This window comes from Spinacia oleracea, chromosome 6 (assembly GCF_020520425.1).
Source record: "Spinacia oleracea cultivar Varoflay chromosome 6, BTI_SOV_V1, whole genome shotgun sequence".
NCBI classification, from domain to species: Eukaryota; Viridiplantae; Streptophyta; class Magnoliopsida; order Caryophyllales; family Amaranthaceae; genus Spinacia; species Spinacia oleracea.
Genome location: NC_079492.1, coordinates 111,768,929 through 111,795,120, shown reverse-complemented (window position 1 = coordinate 111,795,120; position 26,192 = coordinate 111,768,929). Strand labels below are relative to the sequence as shown.

General features: G+C 40.0%; 1 pseudogene; it reads right to left on the bottom strand.

The window, feature by feature from the left end:
- Nucleotides 1-8,637: 8,637 nt before the first annotated feature.
- Nucleotides 8,638-12,204, bottom strand: LOC110784694 (probable serine/threonine-protein kinase PBL10; annotated as a pseudogene).
- Nucleotides 12,205-26,192: the final 13,988 nt, after the last annotated feature.

Genomic DNA, 26,192 nt, shown 5'->3' with positions numbered 1-26,192 from the left:
ACAAAAGTTAAAGGTCCACTATAGGCCTACCAAACGAGGCTCACTCAGTCTCGCCTCGTGACTCAAAGACTACAACCATCTACCTTTAAGCCCAAAAAAAAAAAAAATTGAAGGATTTATGTTGGGGAGAAATCCCATGCAAAAAGAAAAAATAGAAAGAGAAAAGGGAGAGAGAAAAGAGCGAGCCATGAAATACTTAAAAAGAGAGAGAAAAGGGAGAGCGAAAAGAGCGAGCCATGAAATACTTATCCCGTACCTCCCAAAGTGCAACATTCACCCAAGTAAACGAAGGAAAAGAATTGAGTCAACCAATCCAAATCATGCCACAAAAACTACATAAAATTCTACGATGTCTACCCTTTCCAACCCTTATGTTCTTAGACGCCTTCGCTCTGGGGCCCCTGTTCAGCTCATTTAACCCATCCATGTTCTCATTGCCATATCCCAAGAAACCATTACCTCGACTCTTGTTCTTGAACTTATTGTCAACTACAAACTACGTACGGCCATTGACACGTGCGTCATGCCCATTATTTCAAAAGCCCTAACCTGCTCTTACACCACCATTAGCATAATGACCATATAACTTGTTTGGATACATCCTATTGATATACCCTTGAGCCGTCCCCATGCTACTCATTGGCCTTGGTTGATGTAAACTCATGACACTAGTTTGAGGCTGCAAATTGTGAGTCCTAGCAGATGTAATCCTCATGCTTGACTAATACCTATACAAATTATCCTATCTCATTCGACCCGTCTTTCAAGCCGTCTTGAGTCACGAATAAAAAAAACAAATGAAGAGTACGTTCTACGCTTCACGTAATAAAAAAAAATTAAAAATAATAATACAAAAAATAAATAAATAATAAAAAAAACAACTTTGCAAAGCGCACAAAAGAGGAAAAGAAGCATTTAGCGCACAAAATCGCAAATATTTGGCACAAAACGAAAAGGAGCAGGGCAAAAAGGCAGCCCAGAACACGCTTTCAACGCCCAGACCTGGGCGCCGAAAATAATAGCGCCGAGCCCTGGGCGCAGTTCTTGCTTTCAACTCCCAATTCTTAAAAGTGTTCGTATATTTTCCTATATACATACGGAAGAATAACGAACACTTGGGGGGTAGAAGATCGTATAAAATACGCAAAATACACGCGCTCCAAAATTTTCGTACACTTATTTCACCCTTTTTCAAACATAACGAGTCCACTCGAACGTACTTGTTTAAAATCGGCATTCTAAGAAACCATTTTCTGGCTAAGAACTACGCAAGACCTGATTCCAAATTAAATCTATTTAAGGCGGATACGTAGGCAATCCATGATTCGGTCCAACCAATTCGCAAAAATATTAAAGCCTATAGAATAACAAGAATAAAAAATAAAAGTCCCTTATTTAAATTTAATTACTTGCAATCCAAGTCGAGAGAAAATTTTTTAGTCAAAGGAAGAATCCAAGTCATCAAGATGCAAAAATAAGCACACATCGAAAAATAATAGGGGCACATACCCTTGCCAGAAGGAGCACTCACACTCCTAGGCACTTAGCCAAGACTCAAAAATCTCTTTGCCTCAATTGAATGGGGGCTAGAGCAAGAGTCCATGACCTCTAAAGTACTCGACTTGACCCTCCTTAAAGCGAACTAACTCACTTAAAGACCTTCTTTCACCACTAGACACAGTCATAATCGCCAACAAGTAGTAAAGGCAGTAAACTTGCAACAAAGAGGATTGTTCTACGGCATCGCCCCATCGTTCCTTCGAACTCAGGGTATCCGTTCATGGTAATTCAAATGCTTGCGAATCCCCTTTAAAAAAATCAGACATTGTCAATAGGACTTGGCACTTAACCAAGGCTCACCCTACTCAGACATATGACACGGGCATCTAAAATCGAAATCTGAAAGCATCATTAATGGGAAGACATAATAGCAACTGGGGGCTAAAAAATTGAAATGAAAGAGCTAGGGAAAGAACTAAGTATATTCCCGCAATTCTGGAAAAGATGGCCCTAAAAACCTAAAGCATGTGCCACACGGGCACAAGTAATACCTTGACGCCTGCACGCTAGCTTCCAGCAAATCCTTAGACAGCATTTCAAAAATCGTAACAGTATTTTGATTCACTCATGTAATCCTGTACGAACCCTTCTATAAGTCAATTTACTTAGGACACCTCGGATTGTACATAGTAGGACTCGGATTTCAAATAATTTTCAAAGACTTCTTCGAACATAATAAAGTGTCGTTGGTTTAAGCTAAAGTATGCGTTTATCTCGATGTTGCAAGTGAGTCAAAAAGATTTCTAAATATGATTATGGGTAAAGAAGGGCACCTAGCTTTTGGTCAAGGCACACTTCAACATGTGGCTACCTTGACCATGGCAATGTCGCACAATACGACATTTACAAGAGTAGTAGCAAATCACTACTCGAACGTACCTCGCACTAAACGAGTCTGGTTCAAACTATTCATGATCCATGTCACCATGAATGCATTAAAACGTATGCCAAGCATTATAGCACCAAGCCAATCCCGTAGCTACAATTGGGGGCTTGAGAAAAACACTCTAAAAATGCTCGAAATGACAATTTTATCGCAAATTCTCGACGCTAATGCTATACACACGTCATAGGGGCACAATCCTAAGCTTTAATCGTGTAAAACGAACCCTAGAATGACTACAACCCCTCCCAAATTCTAAAGCACTACTTAGAATATATAAAGTCACCCCACTATCAAGGGTAACTGAAAATCGCGAGTCACCAAAACTCCGATCAAACTACTGCACATAACGCTCGCCCTACAAGCGCCCGTTACACAGTCTACGTCGTTCCAAAGCAAAAGCGAAAGAAAAATCAAGGATAAAAACTGTCAAATTCTGCCCAGAAATCATTTTCAACGCCCAGAGCTGGGCGCCGATATCTTTAACGCCCCAGCCTGGGCGCTGATTCTCTCCGCTTGCCGAATTTTGCCCAGATATAAAAACAAGAAAGAAACATCTATGAATCCTCGCATCGAACGAAGTAATAAGTCGTGCACACCCACGCAGAAGGTGCTACACTTGTTCGAGCACCTGAACGAGGCGCGATGAAGTAATCCAACGCAAAAAAATAATAATGATATCCCAACACCTGGAGGAATGTTCTAAGACACGCCGTTAGGCCACACAAGCCTACGTCGCACCATAAGTTCAACCATCCCACGGTACAAGTCTAAAAAAAAGAGTAAGGCATATCGCACTAATGCGGGCACGACCAAGAGCATGTGTAAAAGAGGCAAAGACTACTTATCGCCCAAATTCAAAATGCGAGCCACACGACTTCAACATTAAGGATTAAAGGTAGGAAAATATTACCTACCACGGAATGGATGGCTCGCACCTACACGAGCGGAACCCCAAGGCATCTTTCTCGAAAGAACCTACAAAAATCGTACGCCGAAAGGAAGCATCCCGACATGCATACTTGGGGGCTCCAACCTACGAAACGACCATAGAAAAATAAAAAAAATATCGAAGCAAATGTGTGAACGATCGAAAGGGCACGATGCTTGAGCCCACTTCATGAATGGGCCTGAACCCTATCAAGCTTCTAAGCAAACTATTCAAAATCAGTCATTGCTCAAAAACAAAAAAATAATAAAAATGATTCAAGCAGACTGATTAATGGACCGCACACAACGGCCATTCTATGAACGCTCGTTCGCACATATATATCATCATTCTGAGTATCGAACATTCACGAACGCGTTCAAAAGGAAAAATATATACAAGAGCGATCAAAGTCACGCCTCAAGGTATGTTCCTCGGGCCATATAGACTCGCCCAACTATTGCAATAACTGTACACCTTAAGAGCAACAGTTCCTTTAAATAATCGCCCCAAAGCCACAAACACCGTAGTCCACCAATCGGCTACGGCTTCTCGAGAAATCATCACGATCACTGAGCTCATTGTGATCTCTAATAAAATTCTACGTTCCAAAAATAAAGAAAAACAAAAGAGAAGAGAATACGTAGAATCTCCAAGTGAAATAAGCAAACGGAAAAGAGGCAGATCCTTCCCAATAATCAACACCGACGCCAAATCCCACGCCTGACTTTGGGCGTTGAAGATGAATCCCACAATCGTTCTAAGCCAAGAAATGAAGAACGAATAAGGAAAAATAAACACCGTTGATCCACTATTAGGCTACGGTTTCTCGAGAAATAATTGTTATTCACCAATCAACGGTGATCTCAAATGAACGGTTCGTTCCAAAAATAGAATCTCTAGACGAAAAGAAAAAAAAGAGAACGAACGAACAAGAGGCCAACTGTGTCATCAAGAAACCTGCCCAGAAGTCATTTTCAGTGCCAAGAGCTGGGCGCCGAAATCTTTAACGCCCAGGCCTGGGCGCCGAAAATGAGCCCAGACCCAGAAAAGGCCCCTGACTTCTATTTGGACCTGCCGTATCCATTCGACCCAAAAATTGCCGATTTCTTTACTGAAAGTCGCACCTCACGGCTTTGTTAGGAGTAGCACACCACTACAAAGATCGATCATACTTATGAGCACGATCCCAAACACGATCAAGGACATTACAAAATGCTTATCCCCAAGGAACCTCTTTGACAAGAGATGACCGTCAAGCACGAGTGCTTGGGGGCTCGAAGGAAAATATATATTATGCAAACTGAAAACAATATTCCCAGACTACGCTGTACGAAGCCCCGTGTTTGGATGTCTCAAAAAATAAAACCAGTTTACGACCTCAAGACAAAGGTCGCCGTTGATACTTATACATAGTCCCCTAATCAAGGACCCAGGTAGTGGCAAAATTGAGCCGAAAAGACTGGCTCAAAACCATGAAAAGGTGATGACCACGAGACAATGGTCCATCTAAACACGTTGTCAACCCACATTCAGGTTACAACTAAATCCGAGCATCCCTCGAAAGAATTCGCTCTTACAAGAATGAATAAAAGAAATTCTCAAAAGAAATCACGATAGGGACTTGCCCACCTCAATCGGGCAAGATCGCGCCATGAACCACGCGAGTTCCAAATCAAAAAGAAAAACGAATTCAGGGACGTCCACCCTCAGCGGACAGGGCTCGCCCACCTTCAGCGGGCGGGGTCTGCGTCACTAGCCGCGCAGGTCCTTAGTTTTGGAAAAATAAAATCTTCAAATTCAAATTAGGCTCGCCATCTTTAGCCGGCGAGGTCTACGTCACAAACCGCGTAGGTCCTTATTTTCAAAAAAAACAAACGAACTTCAAAACAGACTCGTCCACTTCTATCGGACGGGGTGTCCACCCTTAGCGGACAGGCTCGCCATCTTTAGCCGGCGGGGTCTACGTCACAAACCGCGTAGATCCTTATTTTCAAAAAAAAAAACAAACTTCAAAACAGATTCGTCCACTTCTATCGTACGGGGCGTCCACCCTTAGCGGACAGGCTCGCCATCTTTAGCCGGCGGGGTCTGCGCCACTAACCGCGCAGGTCCTTAGTCGCTGCAGCGATAACTTTTTTCTGGTTTTCCCTTTTCCAAAAATTAAAGGATTGGTTTTCCGTTTTTTCCAAAAAAGAGCGATGTGCTGGATTTTCCTTCGTTTTACAAAAACAAGGGGGTTTTCTCGTTTAGTTAACCCTGAAAATGAGAATCTTTAAAAACGTTTTACCTCGTGATTGGGCTTGGCCAGGCCCAATTACACTTTATAGCTTTGATTTCGAAAACATCTGTAGCTACTTCCAATGACAAAGTGAGGGAGTTTCTACACATCTTTAGATACTTCCAATGACAAAGTGAGGGAGTTTCTATACTATCCGTTGACAAATCCCAATGACACGTGAGGGATATGTCGACACTTCAAGTGATGACCCTTAAGTCAAATGTTATCACTCGGGGGCTCGTGAGACCCTCGCAAAACAAGTCACATACACTATGGCTTGTGTGACGCACTCCGTCCAGTACTTTGACCATCGTCTCATCCCGAGACTCAGTCAAAGTGGGGGCTAACTGTAGACACCTACTTTTGTCCCCATTCCCGAAAGGGAAGGTTCGATGATGAGAACATAAAATCTCCACTTGGCAACGCATCTCCTATAAAATAACGAATCTCGATCACCCTTTTCATTTCACCCGAACCTGTTATTTATAGAAACCTGCTAAAATAGTAACTGCCATAATAGGTAGTTGTTAAAAGTGGCAAGTCATAAAAGATAGAAACCTGTCAGAATTAGGTGTTGCACTCCAACATAAATCCTAAAAGAGATAGAATTTGCAAGAGGAATCCTATTCCTAGTATAATTCGAAAATAAGAGTTACATATTAATTAAAATCCTAACGAGCGTAGAGTTCGTAACGGGCCCAGACGCATTTCGTCATAAAGTTAATGCGCACTAAAAGACTCGGATAAGTCTCAAAGACTCCGTATTCCACGAGTCCAAATCTGACAAGGAAATACGGCCCAAACCCTATTTTCAACGCCTGGCTCTGGGCGCCGAAATCTTCGGCGCCCAGCCCTGGGCGCTGAAAATACCTGGGTACGTGTTCTCTCCTAATTCTTCTTGGATTAGAGCTCCAAAATTCTATCTTTCCACGAACTCTTCCCTATAAATACAACCCCAAATTCGACGTGAACACAACACACAATTCATATTCTGAGTATTGACTCCAACCCCTAAGCCTAAGCCTCACGTTGCGAAATTGATCCCGCGTTCTGTCGCAATCGATCCAAAAATCGAACAGAACTTATCCTGTCCCTTGTAGCTGAAGAATTAAGCCCGGAAACTTGAGATTCGTTAAATAAAAGGAGAAATAGCAAAGCCAAAGTGGTTAGTTTTCTGAGAACCGTGACGCACCTTTCAAGGGTGCGTCGTAATGTGTCCCTTTGCATGATTTAACCGCTTTCCTCGCCCTTTTATAAAACTGTTAAACTATTAATCTGATTGTTCTATCGCGCCTAATAAAGATAATATCTTGGGAAATTGAACTATCATGCTAGGTCCCTTAAATCAATCTAAACAAGATAATCAAGATCGATCTAGTATTATGTGTTGCATATTATTAAAATCAATTCAGATTAGTTTAATAGTTAACGCATGTCCCTTCAATTATTTATGCTGAGCTAGTAAGCATATCCTGCCTCTGGAGTTATCGAAGAGCGAGTACTCCTCTCGGTAGTTACAGTCCCCCGAACCCTCAATCTCTACCTTGCGGGTGTACGTTGAGAGATCCCCACACCAGGGATCACAAGGGAACCTATGGCCGTCGTGGTCAAACATAATTGCACTCCCTTTATGTCATGATAATCGGGGTTTGTCAGTTTTTCTCATTGTCGTTAAAAACTGAATGGCGACTCCTATACTACTAGTCAATTGGGTGTAAACTCACAGGAAATCCAATTACACTTGATTTGACAAAAAGAAACGTCACGCCCACGAGGGACGAGGTCACGCATTAGCCTCGTGCTTTTTTGACCCCCTCACAGTAGGTAATTAATTGTACCTTAGAAAACAACCTACTCCGTACAACAATACTAAACTGCCAAACTGCCAGAAGTGTACGGAATACTCCCTCCGTCCCAAAATATATTCCTGTTTTCTAAATCGGGCGTCCCATAATTATAGTCCTATTTCCTTATTTGAACATGAAATATTTCCCATGTTACCCTCACTTGGGACCACAAAACAAAAAGAAAATGTACTTTATTCCTTTTTACATGTACTATTTTCACTTCCACATGTACTTTATTCCTTTTTAGATGTACTATATTCAACTTTTTCAAAATCAATGTACTATATTTCAATTTTCCATACACTATATTCCACTTTTCTTAAAATTCGTATTTTTAATCAAACAAGACAATAATGTTGGGACGGAGGGAGTACCAAACTGCCAAAATAAAATAAAAGCGTATGTGTCCCATCATACCATAAGCAAGAAATAGAATAAAAGGTGGCACAACTCCAAGTGAGAAACCCCGAAATGGATAGAGATGGGTCCCACCCAAAAACATATCATCACAACGATCAACAAAATGATGCATGGGACAAACTATACGACATACTATTTTAGTATGTGATTCTATGTCAAATGTAATAGCACATGGAAATTCAACTTTGTCATTCAAACCAAATAATCATTGATGCATTAGACACACTACAACTAGGTGGAAGTGTCAATACATATCTAATATGTATTGCAAATGTGTATCACATATGTATTTCAAATGCATATCATAGTAAAAGACAAAATAGGAAAAAGACAAAAAAAAAATGGATGTCAATTTTTTGTGAAAACTAATATTTTCATGTTTACTTTATAAAATGTATTAAGAGTACAAAAAAAAGAAGAAATGATACATTTTTTTTGAAATAATGGTACTTTTTTAAAAAAGAAATATTACTTGTTTTAAAAGAAATGTTACTTGTTTTAAAATTTGACATTGATCATTGGTCGAAACTGCAGTATATAAACCAACACAAAGCATAGAATGTGTTGTTCTAAGGTCTAGGAAACGACACTGCTAATATAAACCTCTTAGTGCTTTCTGTTGTGCTTCGTCTCCAAGCCCAGCCTCCGGTGGTAGAAATGCTACAAACATACATATACTCCACTTGTAACTAGATTAAGGAAACCAAGTGTTCTATTTCTATTTATTGTAATGGGATTCATAGTATGGGGTTATGCCCTATATATGGGGTAAACTCTCACCTCTACCACATCAAACAAATTGCATCTAAGGAGAACCAAATGGCAAGGATAGGATCAGTCTTCTAACAAGCTGAGGAAAAACAATGAAATTAAATGCATAACAATATAAGGTTGAAGGAGCTAGCTAGCCATTCAAGAAGTCCGTTTGTCCAAATACGACATGGTTGTATTCCATGAAGAAAAAATACTAGTATACAACTAAGTAGGGGTGAGCAAGATCCAAAGTTGAGAGTTATTCAAGAATGCCATTTTTCCAAATAGGACATGCTCTTATTTTTGTTAGAGGGTACCTAATAATTCCAAGGAAAAAATATGGCATATAATTAAGGAAAGAAACAAGAAGAAGGGCAAAAGAAAATGAACACCGAGGCATGTGCGTCTAATATACATGTGGATATATACTCGGGTGCTACATATCCGTAGGTACCCATAATGCGAGCATGACTTTTATCACCGGTTGGCCCATCCTTGGCCAATCCAAAATCTGAAAGCTTTGCAGTGTAGTTCTGTAATCAATGGTTAAAATATCTATCATAATCCATTCCTTAATCCAAAATGCTACTTACAAGAAAGAAAGCAAGTCTTAGAAGTATAAGTTAAATTTATAGTTAATAGCTACTTACCAAGTCAAGGAGGACATTAGAAGTCTTAAAATCCCGATATATAACTTTAGTTTCAGCGCTGTGAAGAAAGGCTGGGCCCTTTGCAGCTCCAAGAGCGACTTTCATGCGTAGGTTCCAAGAAAGAGGCAGAAAGTATGATCCTCCTACAATACATAATTAGAGTGATCAAAATGATGTCGAAAGAGACCAATACTTGCTTATTTTTCTGTATTACTTGAGTTTTAATCTCAACATAACATGGAAAACATACTTCTAAACAAATGGTTCTCCAAGCTTCCCCTAGGCATGAATTCATACACTAGAAGACAATGCTCAACTTCCACACAATATCCTATCAACTTCACAATATTAGGATGATATAGTTACCCAAGATAGTTCACCTCCACCTATAAAACCAGAAATGGAGAAGCCATATAAGTAACTTAGACCTTGTTCTTCTCAACTTTGTTTGGCGGAACTGAACTGATTTGAACTGAATAAATACTAAATAAATGAATAATAAAATAATAAATGATAAATGATATATATATATATATATATATATATATATATATATATATATATATGTAAAATATATAATATATAATATATAATACATAATATATAATATATAATAAATAGGAAATTTTGTGAAACACTACCTTAATGTTTGGACGTTTTGTGAATTACTACCTTATAAAAACTTTTTTTATATTTTCCTACCTTATAAGTTTGATATGCTTTAGTAACACTACCTTGTAACAGAAAACGTTAAATCTCACCGTTTATGGCCCCACCCCAACGACTTTATTCCATTTCTCTTTCTCTCTTTCTAGATCTCTGTTCTATTTCTCTTTTTCAATATTTTTCCTTTCATTTCTCAATCTCTTTCCTCTTTCTCAATCTCATTTATCAATCTCTTTCCTCTTTCTCAATCATTATAACCCCATTTAAGGAAATGAATCTTTTTGCTTTGTTAATCGAAGTGGGTATTTTCCAGTTTTGATCTTGAAATATATGGCCTATTACTCGATCTTGTCTGTATATATTTTTTTTCTCAATTAATGCTCCCATTTCAGAAATTACAAGAAATACAGGTTCAATCCGAAACTGGGTTTTACCAATTTGAACATTCTTGATATTGGTACAAATTTCGTTTTTGTCAGAGCTTTTTTGATGAATTGTATGGCTTTAGGAATTTAGTGAAAGTAGAAACAAAGAGTTAATGTTAATCGAGGACATTATGTAGGGAAATCCACCGATTATTGTAGGTAATGAGAGGAAAAATATTGAGAAAAGAGAGACAAAACAGAGAGTGAGAAAGAGAGAAAGGGAAATGGAATAAATTCGTTGGGGGTGGGGCCCATAACGGAGAGATTTAACGTTTTCTATGACAAGGTAGTGTTACTAAACTATATCAAACTTATAAGGTACGAAAATATAAAAAAGTTTTTATAAGGTATAATTCACAAAACGTCCAAACATTAAGGTAGTGTTTCACAAAATTTCCTAATAAATAATAATAAAATTTGTGTTGAACTTATGATGTTTATATAGAAATATTTACATCGATATTTTGCAATTTTACTCGCGCATATACCAATATTGTAGTAGTGATAATTTTAATAATATCAATAATATTTAAAATTGTATATTAATAATTAAAATGTTATTATTTATAACAATACTCATAATAATAAATAATAACTACAATAATCATAATTATTAATTAATAACAATAATTACATATAATAGTTATATGATAATTGTAATATTTAAGTCCAAAAGAACAAGGCCTTAATATCAACACATCCTTAATACATGTAGTATGATATATCTTGTTTCCGGCCATGGCGATTTATACTTTAAAATCATTATTATTCCAAAGTATCATTCATTCAATAAATTGTGGAAAATTAATTAAGCATACCTAGACTTTGTAACTAAAAGATGAGTAATGAATGAAACTTACCGGCCATTCGTTATGACCTTGTAATCTCTCTTGGTTAAGTCGCTTCACGGCAATAACCATGTCCGTACCAGGCTTGGTGGCAGTATACGAGTTCTCATCAATCCATCCTTCGAAACCCGACACAAAATCGCTTTCCCCGAGCACACTACCAGGACAGAAGTTCCTGGTAGCTGCCTTGAGCTCAGAGAAGTAGAAACTTTTTAAATTAGAGGACTGCAAAATCTCACCCTCACTCCTCAATATCAAAGGCGCCGATGAGACTTTACTACATGTCGGATAAAGTTCATCATTTAAAAAGAGATACCTTTTCCTTAAAGTAACATATTTCGATTTTGTCCCTAAACACAATCAAAATCCCTAATCAGCTCTGGAGATAGATTCTTAAAATCATACATTAATTACCATTTCCTAATCTTACAACTTCATATGTTATTGTTCACAAAAACACATGCATATTAAAATAATTATAGAACAACCAATAACTCTTTTTACCCTATCATAATTCACCCAAAAATGCAAACTTTACCCTGTGGGAAAAGGAAGCTTTGAACGACCAGAAAAATTAAAAGGAAAAAGGGACAAATAAAAAGTGATTGTAATAATAATACGGAGTAATTAACATATATTCATGAAAGTTTAGAAAGGGTGAGGAAACTACAACAACATAATCATCCCATAAACACAGAAAAACCAAGAAATGAACTCAGTTACAGAGGAAGAGAGAGAGAAAGTATTATTTTTACCTGTGTAGGAAGGGCTTTCAGCCTTGCTTCGAGCACCAAGACAAATGCCCATCAAATCCCACTAATTAATTAATTTGCCCAAATCAATAAAAAAAACTGGTTTAGTTCACAAGGAACCCAACTTTGAGAGCATCAATTATAGGGAGCTCCTAGCCCCCTCTTAAGGAGAGAGAAAATACAAGAGGTAACTCTTAATAAATAAGAGATATGTCTTAGATTCCTCTTATTTAGAGGTTTATTAAGACGGGTCCTCTAAATAAGGGGTAAGGTGTATATTTATGCATACTTTTAAGCTATTTTTCTGAAGAAGAAAAAAATATAAATCATGTAAAAAAAAGTATTAAGAGTTAATGTATAAAAGTTAGGCTATTTCTTGGGTATGTTGGTAGAAAACTCTTAATAAGAGATGTGATGAGGTGGATAAGAAGAGATATTAAGAGTGGGAAAATAAGAGTGGTCTTAGTATTGATTAGAGGAGTCAGACGTTGACCCGATACGAAATAATCACTTGTTTCGAACTCTAACCGAACTGGTTTGACCCGGAAAATTCAGGATCCAAACCGATTTGTAACCGACTTAACTATTGTAGACACCTAAATCGTGTCTCCCCTCTGGGATGATGACGATACCATTATCCTTACTAGGCGGTTGGAGCAATTCCGTGCGGAAATCCCAATTGCTAAGAACATCTCCAAAATACAAAATCCAAAATCCAACTCCCGAGGCCGTTCCCCTTCCGGAACTCGGTACAAAATATAATTTTCAAAAACCAATTTCAAAATCCAAGTACAATCTCATCTAGTAGACCATTCCATTGGTGTTACTAAGCCTTTTCCACTCAAAATCATTAAAGGAAAGTCAAATTCGGGCGCCGACCCAAAAAACCGAGCAAGCCGGGCTTCGTCTTGTAAAACCGAAATTCAAAACCCGAAACGGCTTGTTTTTAGACGCAAAATCAAGTCTTAACCTCCAAGCAAACACTACATGCCAAACATCGTACTATTCATACGAAGGTACATCAATACAAGATAAATAAAGGATGACATCTTTCCGTCCTTTTTGGCGGCATTCACGCCACGTCACCAGCGCCCAGTGCTGCCAGCTGCGTGCTGCGCTGGCGATGACTGGCGTTTAGCAGCCATTTTTCCTATAAAAACCCCCTAATTCCCAGCATTATGGGAGGCAGATTTCAATATACAACGTCGTAATACAAAAATTACGCCTCAAAATACAAATAAAAAATCCTTCAAAAACACATACAAACTTCAAGTTCTAAGCAATTGGGAGCTCTAAAAGGAATTCTTGCCTAAACCTAAAAAGGTAATTCCGAATCCCACCATATTCAATCATTTTTCTTTGATTTTCCTATTTCAAAAATGATTAGCAAGTTGGCATTTTTATTACTAAAAATGTCACTTGCAACAATCATACATCTTTTTAAAATCAAAACTTTTCAAAATACAAAAATGCAAACTTTCAAGATTCAAGGATGTTCAAAGTTGTTTGCAATCACTTCTTTGAACTAGAATCACTTTCAAACATGGAGTAATCAAAGATGACACCTTTTTAACTTTTAATCGTTTAGTCTTTTGAGATTCAAGACTCCATTTTTCAATATACAATTTCAAGTTTTCAAATTTCAAGATCCCACAATGTTTAGGGTTGCTCATGACTACTTCCCTAAACTAGGATCCTTTCAAAGTAAGAGCATATCAAAGATCTAACCTTTTCAACATTAAAAGGCCCGATCTTTGAGATTCAAGTCTCTTAAGCTTCAATATTTCAAGTACAAGTTCAATATTTCAAGTTCAAGTTCAATATTTCAAGTTCAAATTCAAGTTCAATATTTCAAGATTCAAACTTTCAAGTTCAAGTTCTATATGCAAAATCTAGGATACTTTGGGATGAGAAACTTCTCCCAAGTTGAGATTTTTGGCTTTGAATTCGTGTCGGCCGCACTTATTTTTAAGGAGCCGCTTGGCGTTCGAATCTCATGTGCCCAAGTACAAATTTCAATTATGCACCTTTCAATATTGCAATTTCAATTATGCACCTTTCAATTCCGCAATTTCAATATCGCACTTTCAATTCCGCAATTTCAATATCGCAATTTCAATATCGCACTTTCAATTCCGCTATTTCAATTCCGCACTTTCAATTCCGCATCTTTACTTGCCTAGTCCTTCTAGGCAATGTGGACCTACTCCCTAGTCCATCTCTAGGGGGTCTTTTATTTACTAATTCTGCACTTATTTACTATTGTGATGTTGCCTTATTTTCTTTATTGCTTTCATCATCATACATGCTAAATACAACAAAATGCAAGGTTACATCACGCTTAACAAAGATAATTTCTTGGACGAACCGATCTTAGGTTCCTTTAAATTAACTTTAAAGCAAAGTGAGCACAATAACAAAGTAGAGATTCTATTTGCTCTAAATTCAAACCCACATAGTCTAAACTAGGGTATTTTCGAAAATGTTATGTCACGTACTTGAATAATTTCTAAAGCTCGCGGAATAAGCATCTCGTTCCCGTGCCTGGATCTCACCCATCCGTTTCGAAGATTCAAGTCTTATCCTAATAGAGTGATTTACGGTCTTTCTAAACGGGACCCTAAACAATGTTTGGTGGCGACTCCTTCGAAGTACAAAAATACGATGGTTTCTAAAAACCGCCCCCTTGTAGGGAATGGCATGCTTACAAAAAATACCCCTACAATTCTGGCGACTCCACTGGGGACTTTTCTAATTTCAATTTCGAAAATGCGAGCAGATTTCGAGCAGCAAGCCACTGATCTGATTAAGTACTGGATGCCAGCACTGGCGCCAGGCGCAGCCACCTGCGCCCAAAGCCACTGCCTGCATCCAGGACAGTGGCTCAAAGTGGCTTGTCGCCCACTTTTTCTCAACTTTTCGTGTTGGGAGTTAGTCTATTTTTGAATCTGGAAGGACGCTCCCAAACCTCGAGAACGAATGTCGAAAAATGAGCTTTACAAATACAAATTCAAGTACGATTTCAATTTTCAATTTCTAGGCATTTCATCCATTTTTCGAAAACCATATTTGTGCTAAATGAATTTCTACCTTGCCCAAGCGGATGTGTTATACATTCGGGCTAGCCCCGGGGGTAACGAAATGGTGACTCTCCATACGGTTCCCGACCAAAGTGTGTGACCATTTCCGCGCCTACAAAACTTGGCATTTACTTGACATTCCCGATGTTAAGTATGGAGGCCGTCTGCCGACACAGACGTCCCTTAGGCGGATGCGCAAGTCGTCGCCAGATCCGCCTCTTAGTCGAGTACCTATTGACACCCAAAGCCGACCACTTGCATCATACAAAACTTAGACCAACCTTAGGTTTAGAACTTTGCATGTCGCATTCATATTCATGATTAGTGTGACAACGTGCTACTTGTGCATTGTGTGGGCGTCTTTGCACGTGTGAATGGCTAACCTCGAGTTCTAGCTTGCCAAAACCAATTAGCCTCCAACTAGGAAACCAAACCCCCAGGAGCATCATTCAAACCTCATGCATCTAAATCGCCGATTTAAGGTCTTTTAGGAGTGCCACTCCATTCGATTCAAATTCCTCAAACACGCCTCACGCACAAATGCCAAATTCAAAATTCAATCCAACGGCGTCATAATGCCGGATTTTCGAGTCCAAATTCCAAGTTCAATTCAAAATACAATTAAACGGCGTTATAATGCCGGATTTTCCACTCCAAATTTCAAACTTCGAGTACAAAATGCAATCCAACGGCGTCATAATGCCGGATTTTCCATTTCAAACCTCAAGTTTCAAATTCAAGCTCAAATCCAACGGCGTCATAATGCCGGATTTTCTAGTTCAATTTTCAAACTTCAAATTTCAAAGTCAAGTCCAATCCAACGGCGTCATAATGCCGAATTTTCTATTTCAAACCTCAAGTTTCAAATCCAAGCTCAAATCCAACGGCGTCATAATGCCGGATTTTCTAGTCCAAATTTCAAAGTCAAGTTCAAATCCAACGGCGTCATAATGCCGGATTTTCTAATCCAAATTTTGTCCAACCCAAATCTTCTAGTCCAAACCTCAATTTTCAAGTCCAAATCCAACGGCGCCATAATGCCGAATTTTCTAGTTCAAATTTCGAGTTTCAAGTTTCAAGTCAAGACTCACTCCAACGGCGTCATAATGTCGGATTTTCTAGTCAAAATTTCAAATTCAAAACTCAAATCTAACGGCGTCATGCCGGATTTCCTATTTCAAACATTCAAGTCTTCAAACCTCAAACTCAAATTGCCAATTCCAATTTCGAAACCTCGAGTTCAAATGTCCAAACTCATACCGGCGTAGTGCCAACTTTTCAACTCCAACTTTCAAACCTCAAATCCCGTGTCAATCTTTCAATCTTCAAGTCTTATACTCAAAGTTTCAAGTTCCATATTCATGCCGTCGTAATGCCGACTTTTCTATTCCGTATTTCCAACCTCAAGTTCGAAGTTCAAAAATTCCAACCTTTCAAATCTCAAGTCCTATATTCTAAGCTTCCAATTCCAAATCCATGACGGAAAAATTTTCCTCATTCAATCTCATTTTCAAACACTTCAAAATTCCAAGTCCACGGCGGCATAATGCCGGACTTTCAAATTCCCAAATTCAATGTCTCAAATCCATGGAGGCATAATGCCGGATTTTCCATATTCAAAGCCTCACATTCTATATACAAAAGCGCGTCTTTTCCCTTTCAAAGTTCAAACTTCGAATCAAATTCAAACTTCAAACTCATTTTCGAGCTAAAAACCCTTGCTTTCCATTACTCTCAAATTCGAAATTCCAAACATTTCCAATGGGTTGAAAATCCCTTGAAATAGTACAAATTCGAATCCTATTATGGGTTGAAATCCCTTGAAATAATACAAGTCCAATTTTCCAATGCGTTGAAATCCCCCTAAAATATTTCAATGGGTTGAAACTCCCCTAAAATATTCCAAGTCCTATTAATGGGTTGAAATCCCCCTAAAATATTTCAACGGGTTGAAATTCCCCTAAAATATTGACTGGTTGAAATTCCCTTGAAATGATACAAAATTTAATCTCCTAGTTCAAGTCCAATTTCGAAATTTCCAAAATGGGTTGAAATTCCCCTAAAATAGTTCAAGCTCCAATAAGTAGAAATATTATTTTTGATATTCCAAGTCCTAGTACAAAGAGTCAACTCCCACAAAAGAATGAAGACTCCTCTCAAACACTTCCAACGGGTTGCGAATCCCGAATACAAGTACAAAAATCCAAAATCCCGAATCTTCGGAGTGGCACTTAGAGTCAAGTCTAGGTCTCATTCATTGCATGCATATTATACCATGTGTCGGGAAGTCCAAGTTCTAAATCATGTGGTGTGTCCTAAATAGGAGTCCGAGGATCCTATGGGTTCGCCGAAGAGGATAGAGGTTGAAAAGAACTCCATCAGCCCTAGCCTCCCTCATAGCCGGCATCAAACGAGCAGTTAGTTCATCTCCTACAAATCAAACTCCTAATCCCTTTCAAGAATCAGTCCAAATGTCTGCCCCTGAGCAACTCACTCAACTCCTAGCAGCTTTCACCAGCCTCAGCGCCAATGTGGAGAACATAAGCAACTGACTGGGTATTGTGGAGCAGGGTGCGCCCACTGATGACTTAACCAAGAAGATCGAGAGTCTTTTCAGTAAGGTCACTAATCAAGGAACTATTTTGACACCTCAATGGAAGACAACCTCAAGGGGAGGGCGAATCTGCCAGACAAATTCTCCGTCAATGATATTCCAAAGTTCAAGTCCACCGACAATCCTAAATACCACCTCAAGAACTTCAGAGCTACAATGGCCACCAAAGGGGTCGAACTTGAGCTATACCCTGTAGTATTCCCAATGTCTCTGGAACCTGTCTGCCAGAAATGGTACTATTCACTCAAGGAACACCAAACATTTACATGGGAAGCAGTTGCTCGAGCATTCATGGAGCAGTATCAACCCAACATTCAACTTCAAACTACTCTAAGGGATCTAGAGGTTCTCAGGCAAGGACCTCAGGAAGGCTTCACTAATTACCTCAACCGGTGGAGAGAAATGGCATCCCAAATGGTGACTCGATCCTCCGAGAGAGAATTGGTCAAGATCTTTATTGTTGGTCTTCTTCCGAAATACAATACGCACATGAAGTACCTAGGCTTGGAAAGCTTCAAGAGAACCTACGGCATCGGGGTCGACATAGAGGATGACCTGATGAAAGCACCAGCAGCCCCGACTCCACAAGCTGAAAAGTGGAAGGGTAAGAGACCTGAAGCAACACACAAAGTTCACGAGGTCAACGCCCTAGAGGCTCCTCAAGGTCTAAAGTCAAACAATTTCAAGAACAATTCTAACCAGCGCAACTTTCAAGGCAGACCACAAAGGGTCTTTACAAACCTCGGAATGTCTTACAGCGAGGCATTCGATCGGCTGGTCGAAAAGCAAGTCATAACATCAATCGGTCCAACACCCGATCCTCCAGTCGACAAAAGATCCAAGAGTTGGGATCCGACAGCCCATTGCAAGTACCATCAAGGGAAGGGTCATGACATCGAAGACTGCTACAAGCTTAAGCATTTGATCCAGAACATGGTCGACAACAAGACCTTACCCCTACCTCCCGGAGCCAAACAAACTCCCTCGGTCCAAGCCATCTCCTATGACTGTGAAGATGAAGGAAAGGAATTTCCCTGCAATTTAATCTCTACAATATACAAGCCAGGTTACGAACTGATGGTTCCAAGCTTCTGCCATCTCCTTCCAAGTGCTCAAAACTGGGTGATCCCCGAACCTGGGGTAACCACCGACATTCAAGAAAACATCTGTCCCCTCGCCACCTTGAAGGCTTTGGGATTCTCCGAGTACGATCTCATGTTGAGTGCCTAACAGACTGTCAAACTCTAGGGTGTCACATACAAAGTCCTGGGAGTGCTCGAACTGGTTTTCTCCTTCGACACCTATTACAACAGTGCTGAGTTCCTAATTATCGATGTGCCTGCCAACTTCGATCTACTATTCGGAGAGCCTTAGTTCGAGGAAATATTGGATGGCCCTACCTGCCTCACCCTCAAAGGTTGAAGCTTCGAGACACTTCCATCAAACAAAAGCCGGCTGTACGCCAGGAAAAGGATGAGTGCATTCAAGAATACTACCACAGATGGGCAATCTCCGCTCGTGCAATCCAGCCCGAGCTGCTAGAGGGAAAAATGGTGAGAATGTTCCTCCTAGGGCTCAACACTTCATGCAAAGGCAGCTTCGCTGCATTTCCTTACACCACGTGGAACCAAGTCTGGGATCAAGTCTTGAAGATCTGTGCATGTAGCCCCATCTATGATGATTATGACGATGACGTGGATATTTGGGAATACCCCGAGAACTATCTTTACGATTAGTGTCTTTGTCCAAGTACAGAGTCTGTCTTTCAATTTTCGAGTCTAGCAATGAGTCTAAGAGTCTAGAACTAGAGTCTTGCATCAATCAAGAGCCTCTAAAGGTCGAGCTTCAAGTCAAAACAGTCGATGTAATGATTGCTGATTTCAATAACACTTCAATTTCTACTTACTCCTCGAGTTCTAATTCAAAACACAATCCTAAACCAAATAACTTTGCTTCACAAGAAACTGACCTTGAATTTCTAAAAGCTATCAAAAATCATGAAAACAGGATGCCCATAATTGAGGAAACGGAAAAAATCAACCTTTCTAACAACAGTGATTCAAAACTAGTTCAGATTGGTTTAACTCTTTCTCAAGCAGAGCGGGATGATCTTATCAAGCTACTTTTAGAGTACATAGACGTCTTCGCATAGTCCTATCATGATATGCCAGGGGTTGATCCAAGCATCAATCAGCATACAATTTCCCTCATTCCAGGTTCAAAGCCCATCAAGCAGAAACTCCGTCGCATGAAACCAGACGTTTCCCTCAAAATTCAAGAAGAGGTCTCTAAGAAGCTAGAGGCCGGGTTTATTCGAGAAGCAAAGTATCCAGAGTGGATCGCAAATGTCGTCCCAATTCCAAAGAAAGACGGCAAAGTACGAATGTGTGTGGACTACAGAGATCTTAACAGGGCCAGTCCTAAAGACGGTTTTCCATTGCCTCACATCGACATCTTGGTCGACAACACCGCAAATCATGCCTTATTTTCTTTTATGGACGGGTATGCAGGCTACAATCAGATTCCCATGGCAGAGGAGGACATGGAGAAGACAACCTTCATCACTCAGTGGGGCACATATTGCTATACAGTTATGCCGTTCGGACTAAAGAACGCAAGGGCTACCTATCAAAGAACAGCCACAACCATCATGAGCGATATCATTCACAGGGAAATTGAGGAATATGTCGACGACATTATTGTCAAATCCAAAGAGTGACACGAGCATACATCAGTACTTCGAAAGTTTTTCAACAGGCTCAGGCAATACAACATGAGGCTCAATCCTCAAAAGTGTGCATTGGGGGTAACATCAGGCAAGTTGCTCGGATATGTTATCAGCTCTCGGGGCATAGAGGCTGATCCTTCAAAAATCAAAGCAATTCTCGAGATGCAACCACCAACGAATGAAAAGGAAATTCAGGATTTTCTCGGCAGACTACAATATATCAGTAGGTTCATTTCAAGACTCACAATGATCTGTGAACCGGTATTTCGAAAGCTCCAGAAAAGCGAGCCCAAAGTGTGGGATGACGACTGTCAGCATGCATTCGACACTATCAAGAACTACCTTTCCAACCCTCCAGGGATAAAGCCAGCCTTGTCAGGGATTCCCCTCAGGCTCTACCTCACAACAACATATTCAGCAATAGGGGCTATGCTCGCCCAGGAAGTTGAAGGCAAGGAGAACGCTGTATACTACATAAGCAAAAAGCTGATCGTGTACGAGACCAAGTACACTCAGCTCGAGAAACTCAACATCGCCTTGGTTTGGGCCACAAAGAAACTACGACACCACATGCTATCCCAGACAGTACATGTGATCAGCAAAGCGGATCCTCTCAAGTATCTATTCGAAAAACCAGCTCTCAACGGATGGTTGTCCAGGTGGTTGGTCATGCTAGCAGAATTTGACCTCAAATACATCCCGCAGAAATCTGTCAAGGGTTCAGCAGTCTCAGATTTCCTAGCCGACTGTCCTGCCCGACGAGCAAATCTTAATGACCAGTGATGACAGTTGGGCGATGCATTTCGACGGTGCTTCAAATCCGAACGGATGTGGTGTTGGAGTAATTCTAGTAGCCCTAGACGGCACTCACATTCCTATATCAGCAAAACTGCAATTCAACGTCACAAACAATGCGACGGAATATGAAGCATGCAACATGGGCCTGGAAGCCGCCTTAGCTTTAGGTGTCCAGAAACTTCGAGTATACGGGGATTCCTCCCTAATAATCAATCAAATTTCCGGCAAATGGAAAGTAAGGAGCGAGAGCTTGGCTCCATACCAGTCCTATCTTGAGCAGCTGTCTGAGCAAATAGAAGAGCTTCGCTATACATACCTCCCGAGAGAGGAGAACCAATTCGCCGATGCACTTACAAAGCTGGCCTCAATGATCAACATCCCAAACGGCATGGACGAAATGCCACTTACAATTGAAACACGTCAAGAAGCAGCACATGTCCATGCTATTGACGACGTCGAGCAAGACGGAGATGAACCTTGGTTTACAGGCATTCAAAGGTATCTACACAATTCAGAGTATCCCCCGCTTTTTTCAAGCAAGAATCACAGGGATCTACTGAAGGAAATATGTCCTTCACCCAAGGTGCATTAAGTCTAATACTAAGGTTCAGATTAATTGCAAACAATTAATTAAGTGAGATCAAGTGATCGGAACAGCTAGCTGGAGCAATGCTTCCGATTAGTGAGTTCTAATGAATATTAAACTCACAGCTTACTCTTGACTGAACCTACAAGGTCACACCAATGAAACGTAACAGATCACCGGATTAAATGAATGGAAAATTCATTTAATAGCTTTTCGGGAATTAGTTGGAAAACGTATTATACGATACGACCTTGCATCGGAATCGTATATTGTATCGTGAATATTCGTAAGCTAGGCGAAACGAATAAATCGTATCGTACGACGATGATTCGTCATATACGAAATGATAATTAATATCCGGAACGATATTAAGTCACGACTACGAAGAGCGGCCCACGAGCCGAGTGCGCGAAGCACTCAAGGGCGATGGGCGCTCGGCGCGCAAGCAAGGCCACAACACGACAGCGCTGGCCAATAGCTGAGCGAGCTGCGCGTGTGTGCGCGCTGGCCAAGGCAACGACACAGCAGCAGCAGCGCGGCCCACGGCCCAGCACGCTGTGCTCGTGTACTTGTGCACGGGCTTGCTGGCCGGTCTTGCCCTTGTGGCTTGGCCGGTTAGTAAGGTTATGTTAATAACCTTCTAACCCTTTTTCCAACAACACAATTCAGTCATACTAAAAACCCTAGAGACACAGAGAACCCTAATTCTCTCTGTGCCTCCAAAGTGAGTTCTTCCCAAAAGCAAACTATCTTGATCGATTGTCTAAGCTATGATAATCAAGACGGATCTGATCGTGTCGGTGAACCAAGTAGAGGAACGACAAGTGGAGTTCTAATTTCGTGTTCGTTGACAAATTTGTGGAAAACACGCTTCAAACGTAAGTATGCTTAATCTGTGCTTTATACATGCTTCCTGGCTTTGGGGATTATTTCCGCACATGTTATTATGTTTAACTGTATTCCCCTACAGTGGTATTATGAGCCTTATGTATTCAAAGAATTTTTTAGCATGATTTATTTGTTTTTGCATCTGTCAAAAATTTGGGATTTTTTTGTGAATTTTTCGAATTTATTATGAATTTTTGGATGAATTGCGTAATAAAGTCTGATTTCAAAAAGATTCGCTTTTTCGATTTTTCAAACCCTAATCTGATTGAAAACGATTTTCTAAGATCAACTCTTGAGAACGAAATCGCAAAAACAGGCATCGAAGTGTCGTTTTTTGGGCGTTTTTGTTAATTTTTTTAATAAAAATTAAAAGTGTCGAAAAGTAATTCAATTAAAAGGTCGACCTAAGATACTCGGAATTGAAATTTTGACACGATGTCCATGGGTATATTCTTGATCTATGGTAAACATTTCAGATTTTTCCGATAAGTATAAACCCTAATTTTGATTTTCCCCAATTCGTATATTTTAGAACCCTAATTGATTTTTTAAATAATTTAGCTCTAATAATTCGGTTAATTGGGAAAGGGAATATAATTTCATGGGTCAGTGGCTAATTTTAAAAATTATTGGATTAAAATTTTGAATGGTTTCGTTAATTTTAATCGCACTTAAACCTAATTATTAAAATCTGAAATTTAAATGTTAATGAACGATTTAAAGTTAGATTTTATTATTTAAAAATTTAAAAATTTTCAAGTTGATTCGTTCTTTCTTAAAAATTTAAATAATGTTAGCCTTGATTTAATATTTTACGAAATTGGATTGTAGTTAAAGTTTATTAAATCGTTAAAAATCATTGTTTTTCGAAAATAAAAATCGTAACTTTTGAAAAATAACATTAATGAAAAGTTCGTGAAATTAAAATTTATTTTAATTGAGTTGGTCCGTAGGCACGAACCAAAGGCACGAACATACAACTATGGTGGACGTGTGGCTCGACGAGCCATGCGGGCTGTTGTACGAGTGTCGAGCATCAGCGACGCGGGCAGCAGCAAGCGAGCTGCGTGCCGTCGCGCGCTGGGCGAGGAAAGGGCAAGCAAGGCAAGGCCTTGGCTTGGGAGTGCTGCGACAAAGCAAGGCACAAGGCCTGCGACGTGCAGTGCTGCGATGGGCACGAGGATGAGTGCGCAGGGGCAGCTAGCGATGTGGGCACGCATGCTCGGCTGCGGGGTGTGCGAGCATTGCTCGTATGCCTCGTAGGCCACACACAAGGGGCAATGGGTTGGGCGCAAGCCTAGCCCAAATTTGCACTTGGACGTTTTCGTTGAAAATTGTTTATTTCGTTGGGCTTCTGATAAAGGGAAAAACTAGGTCGTTACTAGTCTTACACCTAAATCAACTTAAATACCTAAACTAACCACAAGAATCAAGTAGAGTGGCAAGCAAAGGGTCGATATCCACAGGGAATTGCGAGTTCCGTAGCTAGAAATGCTAACATAAGCTAATTCGAAAAGGGATTGGTTGTTGAAAAAGAAAGAAAATTCAAACTAAGCGATTAAAATGTTAAACAAGGATTAAAAACGCTAGGGGATTGGGATTCAACAAGGGATACATGCAATGGGGGAAATAAGGATTTGGGAATTAACTAAACTTGCAAAGACAAATTGAAAAGGGAATCGATCTTTAAAATTCCCTATAGCTTATCGCCTTATAGCTCCTGCCGATCCTAAACATTATCGTCCTATAGCTTTGGGTAACCGAAAATACTTGCACCAAGGCCAGGACGAGGCCGAATGGACCTTCTTTTTTACTTTTGGCATTTGTTCTATTAAGTGGGTGGTACCATGGTGGGGTTTGACTACTATGACAGGGGGGTCTGATGTATCGGTTTATATTTCTTTGTTGGGGCTATCTTGTCCCATTTATATTTTCCCTTACCGAGTCATGCGTCAATATGGTTTAAGGCAGACTATCCCCTTTTCTGATACGGTACCACCTAAGGTAGCGACCTTTGCACAAACACGGTTCTTAGCGTGGACTAGGTATTGATGGTCTCCCGCGTTGGGCTGTAGCTACAAATGGATTTGTGGGTCTTTCTGAAAACTATAAGTTGTGGATGAGTTCCGATGACAAGGATGTGAGGACCGAGGCCCGTAATGGGGAGACGGCTGAGCTTTTGATACCTCGTATTCGTGTTAAGTATGAGGGTCCTGATTCTACCGGACCTCGTACCTATAGTTTTAAGACTGTGAAAGCTCGTCCTGATCGAAAGCGAAAGGATGTTCCTCCCCGTTCCAGTTTCAGGCCTAAAAAGATGCCTAACATGAAGGGGCCTGCTGTTGTTAAAAGAAATGCAAGCTCTCGCGGAGATCGTCGCTGGAACAATGTATGGGTTAGGAAGGCTCAGCCGCCTGTAGAAACAGTGGCTAGTCCAGTTGATGATAGTAATCCTTCTCCCACACTGTTTGTGCCCTTGAGGCTGAGCGGGCTATAACTGAGAATGTTTCTAAAGCTTTGGCATCTTTGGAAGTTAGTGTCCAGGAGCCAGTTCTTATGGAGATTGATATTGGGGCAGCGCAGAAGACTATGGGGGTGGATCCTGCGAACATTGCTCTCTTCAAGACTTTATTTGATGATCCGGAAGAACTAGAGTAGTGTAGTTCTTTGCTAGAGTGTAGGTGCGCTCTATTTACTTCAGTTGTGTTTGTTTTGATTCCTAGCACTTTGTTTTCCTTCTTATTATATTTTAATAAAGACGTATTTTTAGTTTCCATTCAATTTTTTTATATGTCTAACACTTTTTTACAAAAAGAATATAATTTTTTTTATTATTATTTGGACCGAATCCTTGGTAAGGATTGCCTACGTATCTTGTCAGAATCAGGCCGCGCGTAGTTCTTAGCTTTAGAATAAATTCTAGTATGCCGGATTTCGGTAGATACGTCCTGAAGTGGAAACATATTACTTAATCGGTCAAATGAGTGAAGTATTTGCCATTATTTTCATCTGCCGTTTTCCATAGGTTGCGTAAAATTCGACCAATTTGTTGGTAAACCTATTTGGATACGTACTGTACCCCCCAAGTGTGTGCGGATAAAATGACGAGCACTTTTCGAAAAAAGGAAAACTTTTGGCAGGCAGAGAGTTTCAACGCCCAGGCTCGGGCGTCAGAAATTTCGGCGCCCAGCCCTGGGCGCTGAAAATAACCTGGGCGGTCAATTTTGGCGTTTTTGCTTCACATGTTCTTGCGTTTATTTCTATTTCGTTTTTTGCGCCTTGATATTTTGCTTCGTAGTTAAAGTTAATTTTGAGGCTATTTTGGAGGCTGTTAGCGTGAAACGCATTTTTGTCCAGATTAATTTTTTCTATTGGTGACTCAAAACAGTTTTGAAAATGGAGTTAGGGTGCGGAACTTATGAAGATCTTTGTGGAGGGTATGGTGGAATCTATGTGAAACAGCTGTTGGTGGATTCTATGTTTTA